We start from the raw sequence: 14,327 nt of genomic DNA on the forward strand, positions 1-14,327 counted from the left end.
TTGAGGCGGACTGAGCGGAGGCGTTCTGAATGTTGACATTTTTTTCATTGGGGCAAAGTAAAAAAAAGAGACTATAGATACAGCGCAGAAATAGGATCTTCGGCCCACCGAGTCCGTGCCGACCAGCGATCCCCGCACATTAACATTATCCTACACACACTAGGGACAATTTTACATTTACATCAAGCCAATTAACCTACAAACTTGTACGTCTTTGGAGTGTGGGATGAAACCGAAGATTTCGGAGAAAACCCAGATAGCCACGGGGAGAACGTACAAACTACGTACAGACAGCACCTGTAGTCGGGATCGAACCTGGGTCTCTGGCACTGTAAGCGCTGTAAGGCAGCAACTCTACCGCTGCGCCACTGTGCTGCCCACAATTATGGTGTAATAATTTGGTGTGTGACAACTCATTTCACCTATAAAAGACCCACTCGGTTTTTAATTTGATTTTAATTTGAGTTCTATCATGGTTATAGAGTTATAGATACATGGAGTCATACAATGTGGATAGAGGCCCTTTGACCAAACCTGCCCAAACCGCCAACATGCCCCATCTACACTAGTCTCTCCAGCCTGTATTTAGCCTATATCATTCTAAACCTATCCAATCCACGTACATGTCCAAATGTACTTATTTTGGAAACAGTCCCTACAGTGAAGATGTGGATGACAAAAGTGTCCGAGACACTACATTTGTAAAACATTAGGCTTGTCTTGGCGGAAAAACCAGATCAATTTCTCAAGACATGGACACCCTTCATCGAATTCTTACAGGGGGGGGGGGGGGGGGGGGGGACGAGGGGCAAGGTATATCTCCACCTTTCTTTTTCTTTTTTCTTATTTCCATATCTTTCTTGGTAGTTTAGGGCTTTTTCTCTTGTTCTTTTTCGATATATCTTTTCACTTTTCACTTTTTTCTTCTTGTTTTCTTCTTCTTTTCTTTTTTCATTTTCAGGGTATAAGGTTAAAAATGAAGTTGTACAACAATTGTGTCATTTTAGATGCCAAATGTTTTATCTTTGTACAATTGCTTCTAATAAAAATATTTAAAAAAAGAAGGAAATCCAGCGGTGACCAGAAGGACTCTACGACCCTTTGGGCATCTGAGGAGACTATTCACATCCATACAGGCGACACCCAGGCGACCATGTGGTGACAGCCTACTGGTCTATAGTCGCCTAAAAAAATCGTCTAAGTGGCACAGGCCAATAATGCCCTCATCATTTTATAGATCGCAATTAAATCTCTTTTCAGTCATTTCTGCTTCGAGGAGAATAACCCCAGCCTATTCATTTGTTTCTCATACCTACAGTAAGTAACTAAAAGACTCCAGTCCTGAAAACGTTCTTGCAGGTCTCTTCAGCACCACAGATTGACACAAAAAGGTGGAGTAACTCAACGGGTCAGGAGGTACTCTGGAGAAAAGGAATAGGTGACGTTTCCCTTTCCGCTGACTCTCAGTCTGAAGAAGTCCCCTATTCCTCTTCTCCAGAGATGCTGTCTGACCCGCTGAGTTAGTCCAGCTTTTTGTGCCTATCTTCGGTTGAAACCAGTGTCTACAGTTCTTATGTTTAAGAAGGAATTGCAGATGCTGGAAAATTGAAGGTTGACAAATGTGCTGGAGAAATTCAGCAGGTGTGGCAGCATCTATGGAGGGAAGGAAATAGGCAACGTTGTCTATTTCCTGTGCTCCATAGATGCTGCCTCGCCCGCTGAGTTTCTACAGTCCTTACATTTCTTCTGCACCCCATTCAGTGCAATCACATCTTTCTTCCAAAGTAGTGAACAGCGCAGTGTACAAGATGTGATCCGGATGGCAAGGCTAGTAACACAGTGTATCAACGATCAGACAGTGTGACACACTGACTTCTTCAAAGAACCATCACACCATCATATGCTCCAGATATTTTCTTCCTTAAAAATAATTGACCTGTACAGGTGAATAACTCACTTCATGCACAAAATTACATCATCAATTCATTGCCTGCAGGTTTGACAGTACGAAATCAACTATTTATTTACAAAAATATACCCACACGATGAAATAAAACCCTGTATCAGTCTTCTCAGTTACAAATACTTCACTTATTAGATGTATTTAATATCCCAGGCACACATAATGCCAATGGATCACTTTTCCAGATAGACTTACATACACCTGATCCCCGTGGATTATCACCTTGTCATGGTGGAGAAGCTTGTGTGGACCTGAGATCCTTAGAGTGATGCCGTCTGGAGCTATGCTCCTGGTAGGGTCACCCATGGCAGTAAGGTTGAGGGGGAGGTCCCTGACAAAGAGCAATCCAACCAAGACCTCAACGGTGGGACAGGCGGAGGACGATGGCTGACCTTAGTGGAGCGTCACAACGGCTGGGAAGGCGGATGAAGGCCGCAGCAAAAAAGGGTCTCCGGTCGTCTTGGACTCCATGCCGCTGGATCCTGACCCAGATCTGTCAAGGACCATGTGGTGGCTGTCTATGCACCAGTCTCCCCACGTTAAACAAAGTCACGCACAGGCGTCCTCCCAAAAGAGGAGTCAATCTCGTTTCCAGTGACGGCCGATGACTGCAAAACAACTGTAGCTTTACCATAATTACACCCAGAACAATAAATGCATTGCAGTACATCATTTCTAAAACCATCTGTAAATGACTCTCATTTAATAGCCAATGTTAGATATTTTATATTTGGTACATTATTAGACACTGTCAACCCAATGCAATATTTTTTAACTTTGTTTCTTTTGTTGTGTCCCTGCTTTCATTAGCACCCCTTTGATTCTCTGTTTGGACCAGAACTATAATCTTCCCTGCTGACCTTTCAGGAGTTACAAAGCCACTTCAGAGTGCAGTGGAGAGATAAGTTTTTTTGGCCTTCCATCACAGTTATGTGATGGATGTTTATGTTAAATGTAATTATGTTGTGTCTGGGGTCTATTTGTGTGTAATGTATGGCTGCAGAAACGGCATTTCGTTTGGACCTCCAGGGGTCCAAATGACAATTAAATTGACTCTTGACTCTTGACTCTTTCAGCCTCTGCTCTGTGCTCACAACCCTGCCATGACCACCCTCAGGCTACTGTTAACACATAAACCTGTACGTCTTTGGAGTGTGGGGTAAATCGAAGATCTCGGAGAAAACTCACACAGGTCACAGGGAGAACGTACAAACTCCGTACACACAAGCACCCTTGTCAGAATAGAACACAGGTCTCTGGCGCTGTAAGGCAGCAACTCTACCGCTGCGCCACCGTTCCGCGCCTCATGGTCTCATGTTTTCCATGGAAATGTTCCTGGGTTCTCCCCAGGCTATGACAGGGCTCTGTTCCTGAGAACTGTTCCTAAATCAGAAACGGACTGTAGCCACATATCGAAGAGTATCACAGACACAGCCTTGACAGGAGTGGGCATAAGTGAGTGATGAGTGAGTGTGAGTGAGTGAGTGAGTGAGTGAGTGAGTGTGAGTGAGTGAGTGTGTGTGTGTTAGTCTGAGTGAGTAATGGAGTGAGTGTAAGTGAGTGATGAGTGAGTGTGTGTGTGTATGTGAGTCTGAGTGAGTAATGGAGTGAATGTAAGTGAGTGAAGAGTGAGTGTGTGTGAGTGTGAGTGAGTGCGAGTGAGTGTGTGTGTGTATGTGAGTCTGAGTGAGTAATGGAGTGAATGTAAGTGAGTGATGAGTGAGTGTGTGTGTGAGTGTGTGTGTGTGAGTGTGTGTGTGAGTGTGTGTGAGTGAGTGAGTGTGTGTGTGAGTGAGTGAGTAATGGGGTGAGGGACGAGTGAGTGAGTGTGAATGAGTGTGAGTGTGAGTGTGAGTGAGTGCGAGAGAATGCGTGAGACTGTGAGTGAGTGTGCGTGTGTGTGTGTGAGTGTGTGTGTGAGTGTGTGTGTGAGTGAGTGAGTGAGTGAGTGAGTGAGTGAGTGAGTGAGTGAGTGAGTGAGTGAGTGAGTGAGTGAGTGAGTGAGCCTGCTTTGCTCAGCTGGACCCAGACCCCAACTGTTGCTCAGAGGGTGGAATGGGCGGAGAGGGAACGCATGTGGAAATGCCCCATTCGCAACTGCCCCCAATTGTGTGGTAATTTGATGAAACAACTAATTTTCACCATGAAAGCCCCACTGTTTTCAATTTGAATTTGATTTCTATAATGGTTATAGAGTTATGGAGTCATAGTCATGGTGTCATACGGTATGGAAACAGGCGCTGCGGCCCAATTTGCCCACACCGACTAACATGCCGCATATACACTAGTCTAACATGGCTGCATTTGACCCTTATCTTTCTAAACCTGTCATATCCATGTACCAGTCCAAATGTTTTTTAGACAATGTGATAGTCCCAGCCTCAACTACCTCCTCTGGCAGCTTGTTCCATTCACCCACCAGCTTCTGTGTAAAAGAGTTGCCCCTCAGGTTCCTCAGGCATCATCCACTTGATCAGAAGATGCCTGGAGTCCTGCTGGCCCATCAAATGTCCCTTCATGTGTATGGGTGGCGGGTGTATGGAACAAGCTGCCAGTGGAGGTAGTTGAGAAAGAGTTAGGCAGGTACATGTATACGACAGGTTTGGAAGGATATGGGGCGAATCCAGGCAGGTGGGACTAGTATAGCTGGGACATGTTGGCCGCAGTGGGCAAATTGGGTCGAAGGGCTTGTTTCCACATTGTATCACTCCATGACTCTATGTATGAGCCGTTCATAAGTCAAGCATTCATCACCTGAGGAGAACGTGCAAAGTTGCAGTCTATGCCTGCAGTCTGCCAATGTCTGGGAACACAGATTCTTTGGCATCTCTTACTCAAACACACCAACCTCCCTTCCCTTGACTCCATTTATACCTCACGCTGCCTCGGCAAGGCCAGCGGCATAATCCAAGGACGAGTCGCACCCTGGCCACTCCCTCTTCTCCCCTCTCCCATCAGGCAAAAAGGTATAGAAGTGTGAAAACGCACACCTCCAGATTCAGGAACAGTTTCATCCCAGCTGTCATCAGGCAATTGAACCACCCTACCACAACCAGTGAGCAGTGCTGAACTACTATCTACCTCATTGGAGATCCTCGAGCTATCCTTGATCGGACTTTGCTGGCTTTGCCTTCAACTGAACGTTATTCCCTTATCAAGTATCTGTATGCTGTAAATGGCTCGGTGGTAACCATGTATTGTCTTTCCGCTGACTAGATAGCACGCAACAAAAACTTTGGCTGTGCTTTCTGCACATGACAATAAACTAAACTGAACTGAACATGGGGGTCAGGTTTAATTCTCACTTTGCACTGAGAGTTGTGTTGAGGCAGGGTCTGGTGAAATTCAGAGCTGGTACTTTAGTAAAGAGGTCAGGAGTATGTGTCCTGATCGCTGTCCAGTAAATGGCGATGAGGACTAGGATCAGCCCTGAGGCTCTGCTCTGAGAAGGACGAGGAGGAACTGAACTTCCCTGACGTCCAACATGGAATGCTGTCTCAGCAATGTGCCAAACCCCAGTGAAAAATGAACGAGGAGACTACTACATCGTAAAGTAAGCATTAGATGGTATAATTACTGCTCGAGAGTTCAATGCTCATCAAATTCTTCTTTAATTAGCACCTCCATTCTAAGCAGAGGAGGAAGCTCCCATCATTATGTGTGGCAATGCTAGAGATGTATTTGCTTGGTGCAGCAAGTTAAGAAGGGAATGAGTAAGAAGGAAGGGTTCGAAGAAGGGTCTCGACCCAAAACGTCACCCATTCCTTCTCCCCAACGATGCTGCCTGGCCCGCTTTTGAAAGCCCCACTGTTTTCAATTTTATTTTAATTTGATTTCTATAATGGTTATAGAGTTATAGAGTCATGGAGTCATACGGCGTTCCAGCATTTTGTACCTATTGAAGGAGGGAATGACACAGCTGAGAGGCCAAAAATGGAAGGTAGCTGTAGGATATTGTGTTCTTATTCATACGTTAGGCTCTAGTGCCAACGTATTTCACAGTACTGTCCATACAGTTTCAAACCCGTCTAAAATAAAACAAATCTGCTGTACTACACAAAAGTGCTACACCATAAAGGGCTCTCTGATCGTCTTATATATGCTTCCAAGATGGCGCCTAACCCAGGCGAATATTTGCGTGCTGGTCTCAGAAGCAGATCGACAAACACAAATTACAATCGCTCCACACTCTACAAATCTCTACAGCAACATTTACACATTTATCTTTACATTGTAAATGGCTCGATTGTAATCATGTTTTGTTTTTCTGCTGACTGGTTGGCACGCAACAAAAAAACGTTCACCGTACCTCGATACACGTGACAATAAACTCAACGGAACTGAACAGAACTGACATAGTCTTGAAATAAAATACGAACCCTTCAGATTAACTTCCCAACCAATCAGTCCATGCACAAATTGCTATATATTTTATCCACCATCTGTTTTTAAATTATTTATGTTTCCAGCTTGAGTTATATTCATTACATTCTATTGAGCCAGTGGCCAGGTTTTATGGTGAGCGTAGACGTATCCTGTTCCAATGTCCATCTCTGCCCTGATTCACGGCCACAACAAAGGATTTTGGGGCCCAGCACTTTTTTTTGGATGAAGCCTAAGTTTAAGTGCAAGGCAAGCAGGCCTTATGCAAATAAATGGCCATGGCCTCTCCTCTGCTACATCCACTAGTATGATAGTTCCTTGAGTGAAAGGGCAGAGCAGTTAGGTGCGTGATCTGAGGTTTCTATCCAGTTATAATTTAAGAGGATTACAATTACAAACCTCCCTTCCATTGACTCCATTTATACCTCATGCTGCCTCGGCAAGGCCAGCAGCGTAATCAAGGACTAGTCACGCCCTAGACACTCCGTCTTCTCCCCTCTCCCATAAGGCAAAAGGTGTAGAAGTGTGAAAACACACACCTCCAGATTCAAGGACAGTTTCTTCCCAGCTGTTATCAGGCAACTGAACCATTCTACAACAACCAGAGAGCCGTCCTGAACTACTATCTACCTCAATGGAGACCCTTGGACTATCTTTGATCGAACTTTACTGGCATTGCCTTGCTCATTAAATCTATTAAGTTAAAGCTCATTGAAATTTGCTTCCATTGTACTCCCCAACATCCATTTGATAAACCATTTGATAACCTGCTCATGAAAACCACCAATTAAGGGGTGACAGAAGCTGTCAATTCAGGGGAATAGACACAAAATGCTGGAGTAACTCAGCGGGACAGGTAGCAATATCTGGATAGAAGGAATGGGCGACGTTTCAGGTCGAGACCCTTCTTCAGACTAAGAGTCAGGGGAGAGGGAGACACAGAGATAAGGATGTGTAAGGTGTGAGAACAAGACATCAAAGGGGATGAAGTTCAAGGAAGATGTTGAAAAGATCATTGTTAGCTAGGAGAAGGTGACAACAAAGCAAACAGACATAAAATGTAATCAAGGGGTCAGTCGTAGAACTAAAAAGTGGGAGGGTTGGGGAGAGAGATAAAAGGCAAGGGTTACTTGAAGTTTGAGAAGTCTTAGAGTTTGTACGTATTCCCCATGACCACTTGAGTTTTCTCCAAGATCTTCGGTTTCCTCTCCCACTCCAAAGACGTGCAGGTTTGTTGGTTAATTGGCTTGGTATAAGTGTAAATTGTCCCAAGTGTGTGTAGGATAGTGTTGGTGTTCGGGGATCGCTGGTCGGTGTGGACTTGGTGGGCCGAAGAGCCTCTTTCCGCGCTGTATCTCTAAACTAAACTAAACTAAAGTCAACTAGACACTCTAAACTATCTCTAAACTAAACTAAACACTGGGGTGTTCGTTGCCCAAACTCAGGAGAACGTTTGGTGCGGCTTTTCCCAAGGCCCACTGAAGCCAATAGCAGATGATCAATGAAGTTGGACTTCTGTCTCATTCCCTTGCTGCAGTTTTTCCACCTCTCCCCACGAGCTTTGACCTCGTGGTTACCAAGCCTTAATGTCTGATGGTCTCATTGCAGTCTTGTGCCTCCCTAACATTCTCTGGGGTACTTTGAGAGGAAAGTGAATGTCACTTACTTCAAATACACTCCCTCTCCCCTGCCTCTTAGTGTCACTACAGATCTTGGGTTTGATTTCTTTCTCTGTGTTTCGTCCCAGAGTCACGGCACCTTGTGCAATCACTCAGGGCTGGGGGGAGGTGTAGGGCAAGTTTAACCTGTCTGAAAAATAGCACTGTCGGCTTTGTGTCTTTTTTTGTAACCTATACATGATCTCCAAGGATGCTGCCTGACCCACTCTGAGTTATTCCAGCACTTTGTGGATTTTGTGTGTAACCCAGCATTTGCAATTCCTTGTATCACCATCGATAGTGCAGCATTCTACCAGTCTGCTCCAAGGGTAAATGTGCTCAAGTTAGTGAAGTGGTGTGTAAACTCACAAATCTCTAACGGAGGACCAGGAAACACCACTGAGCCACAACTGTTTTTTAAACTGAGTGAACTTTTGCACTAATTTTTTAAATGTTCTTTTTCAAGCTTAATTTCTATTTTTGCCCTTGGTAAAAATAGTAAAACTGTAAAACTTAATGTGCTAATATGTTCTTACAATAAATATTTGGAACTTTAGCCCAGAATTTTGCTGCACCCTGCCACTCGATTAAGAATAAGGAGTAAGCCATTTAGAATGGAGATGTGGAAAAACCTTTTTCACAAGGAGTGTTGTGATTCTGTGGAATTCTCTGCCTCGGCGATGGAGGCTGGTACTCTGGATGCTTTCAAGAGAGAGCTAGACAGAGCTCTTAAAGATAGCGTAGTCAAGAGATATGGGGAGAAGGCAGGAACAGGGTACTGATTGTGGATGATCAGCCATGATCACATTGAATGGCGGTGCTGGCTCGAAGGACCGAATGGCCTACTCCTGCATCTATTATCTATTGTCTATTGTCGACTTGAGGAGCTGTGAATAACGTTTTACAAGGAAATCAACAGATATGTCTACTTTTCTCCTTTCAGAGGTATAACAATGTGATCTATATGCAAGTTTAGCCAAACCTTCAAGATGTATCAACGATCAGTGTGTATTTTGAGGAACCAGACTTAGTTCGAGAAAGGTGCAAGTATTTTATATCAATGCACAACTTCCCAGTGTTCAATTGACAAAGTCATTCAGCAAAACCTCTTTCAAAAAAAGAGGGTCTACCCTGCATCAGCTTACCAAAAAACTGCCAAAATGAATATTATTTCAATGAACAGTTTTTCAAAGAGCACAGCTCAAAACATTTCTCCCAGAAAGAGGATATATTTCAAGTGTTTTAATGGTCATTTCGTCATGTTTCGTCTGCAATCATTGCTAGGCAAATCAGACTCTGCTGATTGGACACAGTAATGTTTTTAACAAGGGGCCACTGCCTGTTTAAATGCGAGACAGGGTGTGTCATACAAATGATACCTGCATCGTAGTTGTAACCAAAGAACATAGAGCGGATCTATGATCTTTGGCAGGAACTCACTCAATTGTACGACTGTTACATTGACATGAGCCCTTGCTCTCATCAGCCATAATTGACACTTGAAAGGACTGCCGACCCAAAATGGACAATTCCACACAAAGCAAAGAAGAAATTGAGTGAGTATATATTCATTTTCTAAATAGAAATGAAAGGATCTTGTAGCATTTAATGTGGTCATTGCATCTTTCTCTATTAGTTATCCAATGTAAGATTATTTCTAGCTACCAGCTAATGAACGTATCATGAAGACATTCTATTCCCTGGAGTCTATAATTCAACTAGGAGTAACTAAGAGAAAAAATAGTTCTAAACATAGTTGTGCCAATACTAAGACTAATATTGCATTTTTTAATCTGTATGGAGTTAAATAAAATAAACAATGGGGGGAACGCATGGTGGCGCAGTGGGATAGTTGCTGCCTTACATCGCCGGGTTCAATCCTGACCACAGGTACTGTCTGTATGGAGTTTGTACGTTCTCCCTGAAAACGTCTGGGTTTTCTCCGGGATCTCCGGTTTCCTCCCACACTCCAAAGATTTTTGTAAGTTAATTGGCTTTGGTATAAGTGTAAATTGTCCCTAATGTGTGTAGGATAGTGTTAATGTGCGGGGATCTCTGGTTGGTGCGGATTTGGTGGGCTGAAGGGCCTGTTTCCGCGCTGTATCGCTAAACTAAACTAGAGTACAAATTAAGGATAAAGATGTCATTGTACAAACGCTTAATATACATTAAAGTAATTTAATATTTTCTCTGTGGCTGCAGTGAAGAACTTAATTCATTTGAGAGGTTTGATCAATGCAATAGATAATTGCTCTTTGAATATATTTATTGTGCATTTATTTGTTTGCGGGATGTATGTGCTTTTCATGTGATACGTTAGGTAATACCTCAATTTGCAGAAGGTGGTAATAACTCAAAGCTCTCGCCATAAACAACAAATTAATTCAATTATTAATGAAATATTTTCATATTTAAATGTGTTAACCTGCCATGAAGTCAGGATGTTGCAACACGTTTGGGATGGTGAGTAAACAGCCAACTTTGTTCCTACCTTCACAACATGAAGGGGATGTTTCTCTGTCGCTGCTGCCTGTGTTTTGTTTTAGTTTAGTTGAGAGATACAACGCAGAAACAGGTCCTTCGGCCCACCGAGTCCGCGCCGACCAGCGATCCCCGCACATTAACACTATCCTACACACACTAGGGACAATTTTCAATTCATTCCAAGCCAATTAACCTAAAAACCTAAAGAAAAACCGAAGTACTCTGAGAAAAACACAGCTTTGGAGTGTGGCCGTTTCTGCAGAAAACACACAAGATCAACTGAGAAAAACACACAGATGAAAAAAAAAACTCTCGCACTCTCCCCCCCCCCGAGAGAGTCAAAGGTGCAAAAGCCACGCCGTACAAACCCCCGGTGCGCGCCCCGCAGAGTCACCCCGTAGTCAGGATTGAAACTGGGTCTCTGGCGGGAGAAGTCGCTGTAAGGCCCCGAAAGTAACTCCCGGCGCCGTCGTCCACTGCCACGCAAGCCTTAAGGTAGATAAACAGCGCTTACAGGTTATCAGGCCAGTACGGCAACGGTGAGGGCACCTGAGTTTTGTACGTTCTCCCCAACGTGAGACCCGACGAGAAAAGGTCGGGTGTGGGGAGAGATTTTCTCCGAGAAAAAAAACAAAAACTTCGGTTTCCTCCCAAACACAAACATCACAAATTGACGTAGAGGTCTGTAGGTTAATTGGCTTGGCGTATGTGTAAATTGTCCCTAATGTGTGTAGGATAGTGTTAGTGTGCAGGGATCGCTGGTCGCTGGTCGGTGTGGATTCGGTGGGCCGAAGGGCCTGTTTCTGTGCTGCATCTCTAAACTAAATGAAAATCAGAGGATAAAAGGGGGATCAAACTGAAATGTGTAAAATTATGAGATGTCGCAAGGTGGTGAGAGGGAAGCACATTTTTCCCATAGAGAAGTTGATAACCATATAACCATATAACAATTACAGCACGGAAACAGGCCATCTCGACCCTTCTAGTCCGTGCCGAACACATAATCTCCCCAGTCCCATATACCTGCGCTCAGACCATAACCCTCCATTCCCTTCCCATCCATATAACTATCCAATTTATTTTTAAATGATAAAAACGAACCTGCCTCCACCACCTTCACTGGAAGCTCATTCCACACAGCTACCACTCTCTGAGTAAAGAAGTTCCCCCTCATGTTACCCCTAAACTTCAGTCCCTTAATTCTCATGTCATGTCCCCTTGTTTGAATCTTCCCTACTCTCAGTGGGAAAAGCTTTTCCACGTCAACTCTGTCTACCCCTCTCATCATTTTAAAAACCTCTATCAAGTCCCCCCTTAACCTTCTGCGCTCCAAAGAATAAAGCCCTCACTTGTTCAACCTTTCTCTGTAACTAGTCTATATAGAGTTAAATTAATTAGTGTAAGAATTAGAGGGATGGTGAGGAAATGATTTTTACCAGAATGGAAATAGATTCCAAAGTGCTATTATCAGCTGCAATTGCTTTCTCCCTATACAATGCTTTAGGATTGAGGATGTGTTTCTTACACTCCAGTTTTGTGGGTTCCCAAGTGACTGCTGAGATTCTATCCAGGATGTATACAGGACATCTGTCTGTTCCTCGTGATGGCCTGCAGGTCCTCATTACCATCACCTTGGGTATTTCTAACGTGGAAATTGAAAAGAGTCTTGATTAGTAAGGGTGCAAAGGTTATGGAGGGAAGGCAGGAGAATAGTTAAGAGAGACAGATAGATAACCATATAACCATATTACAGCACGGAAACAGGCCATCTCGGCCCTACAAGTCCGTGCCGAACAACTTTTTTCCCTTAGTCCCACCTGCCTGCACTCATACCATAACCCTCCATTCCCTTCTCATCCATATGCCTATCCAATTTATTTTTAAATGATACCAACGAACCTGCCTCCACCACTTCCACTGGAAGCTCATTCCACACCGCTACCACTCTCTGAGTAAAGAAGTTCCCCCTCATGTTACCCCTAAACTTCTGTCCCTTAATTCTGAAGTCATGTCCTCTTGTTTGAATCTTCCCTATTCTCAAAGGGAAAAGCTGGTCCACATCAACTCTGTCTATCCCTCTCATCATTTGCCATGATTGAATGGCGGAGTGGGCAGGATGGGCCGAATGGCCTCATTCTGCTCCAATGACATGAACTTATGAGCTATCCTGAGTGCTCCTTCGTTACTTTGAGGTTTTATGGTCAAAGACATTCTCTTGCGTTTGGCCTCGCAAATTGTAGGAACAGCATCTCATATTTCACTTGGGTAGCTTACAATCCAGTGGTATGAATATTGATTTCTCTAATTTCAAGTAACCCCTGCACCCCCTCTCTCTCCATCTCTCCCCATCTCTCCAGCACCCAAGTTGTACCAGCTTCATAGTGGTCTTGTTGAGTCGCATTGTCAGTTCTCATTTTCACCCAGCACACAGCTAATAATGGCCTGTTTCCTTTATCATCGTAACTTTTTTGCATATCTTTCATTCATTTGATCTATATTTCTACACATCACCATCTATATCTCTTGTTTCCCTCTCCCCTGACTCTCAGTCTGAAGAAGGGTCTCGGCCTGCAACGTCACCTATTCCTTTTCTCCACAGATGATGTAAAGAGGTGTCATCAACACACCGTAACTTTACTTCATTTATTCACACTGTAACATACTGTAACATCACAGTGAGCACTGGCTGTATGTGATCTGTCACGGTAACTAGAGAGAGAGCAGTGGGTGGGGAGGTTGTAGTTATACTTGTGATATGGGGAGTGGTTAGTAGTGGCGAGGTAACTATATTAAAGGTACATGCACATATCATCTACAGATGATGTCTGTCCCGCTGAGTTACTCCACCTTTTTGTGTCTATCTTTGGTTTAAACCAGCATCTGCAGTTCCTTGGTAGACACAAAATGCTGGAGTAACTCAGCGGGACTGGCGGCATCGCTGGAGGGAAGGAATGGGTGATGTTTCGGGTCGGGACCCTTCTTCAGACCGAACCTGCAGATCCTTCCTACACATCCTGGAACCCTTTCTTCTGTTTTCCCAGTAATATCTTCACATGACTGAGCTGAGAATAATGTGTGTTTCAGGAGAACATGCCCATTCCGCATGTTCCAAGCAACCCACAAGATTTATCCCTCTATTATTTGAAATATTTGATTGGATGAGTTGGTGAGCACAGCATTAGTTGTACTGAAATAGAAGGGAATAATATTCACAAACTGGTCTCCAATCTTAATCGGGCTCTGCCTCGACCAACTGTATGTGGACTGGGCTCCAGTAACTGCTCTGGTCAGACTGAGCTGAACTGAGCAGTCTATCTGCAGTGTGTTGCAGTCAGCAGCAAAATAACCCAAGGAGGACACTTAGAGAAAGCAAACAATCCCTGGACAAAACCCCAAAAATGTAAGTGACTTTGTAAAAAATCTAATCCTTGTTTTTATTGAATTGAGCTTCACCAGATACAAAGAAAGAATTATTATTGATAATATATTTCCAAGGAAGTTTATGTGCATTTTATGTATGATTTACCTGCCTCAGCAGCATAATCAAGGACGAGTCGCACCCTGGCCACTACCTCTTCTCCCATCGGGCAAAAGGGATAGAAGTGTGAAAACGCACACCTCCAGATTCAGGGATGGTTTTATCTCAGCTGTTATCAGGCAACTGAACCATCCAACCACAACTAGAGATCAGTCCTGAACTACTATCTACCTCATTGGAGCCCCTCGGGCTATCTTAGATTGAACTTTACCAGCTTTATCTTGCACTAATGACATTTAAGTCATTATTCACATAATTCCCTTCGTCATGTACCTGTAAATTGTGGCTGGCTTGATTGTAA

This window comes from Leucoraja erinacea, chromosome 8, assembly GCF_028641065.1.
Source record: "Leucoraja erinacea ecotype New England chromosome 8, Leri_hhj_1, whole genome shotgun sequence".
Classification (NCBI taxonomy): domain Eukaryota; kingdom Metazoa; phylum Chordata; class Chondrichthyes; order Rajiformes; family Rajidae; genus Leucoraja; species Leucoraja erinaceus.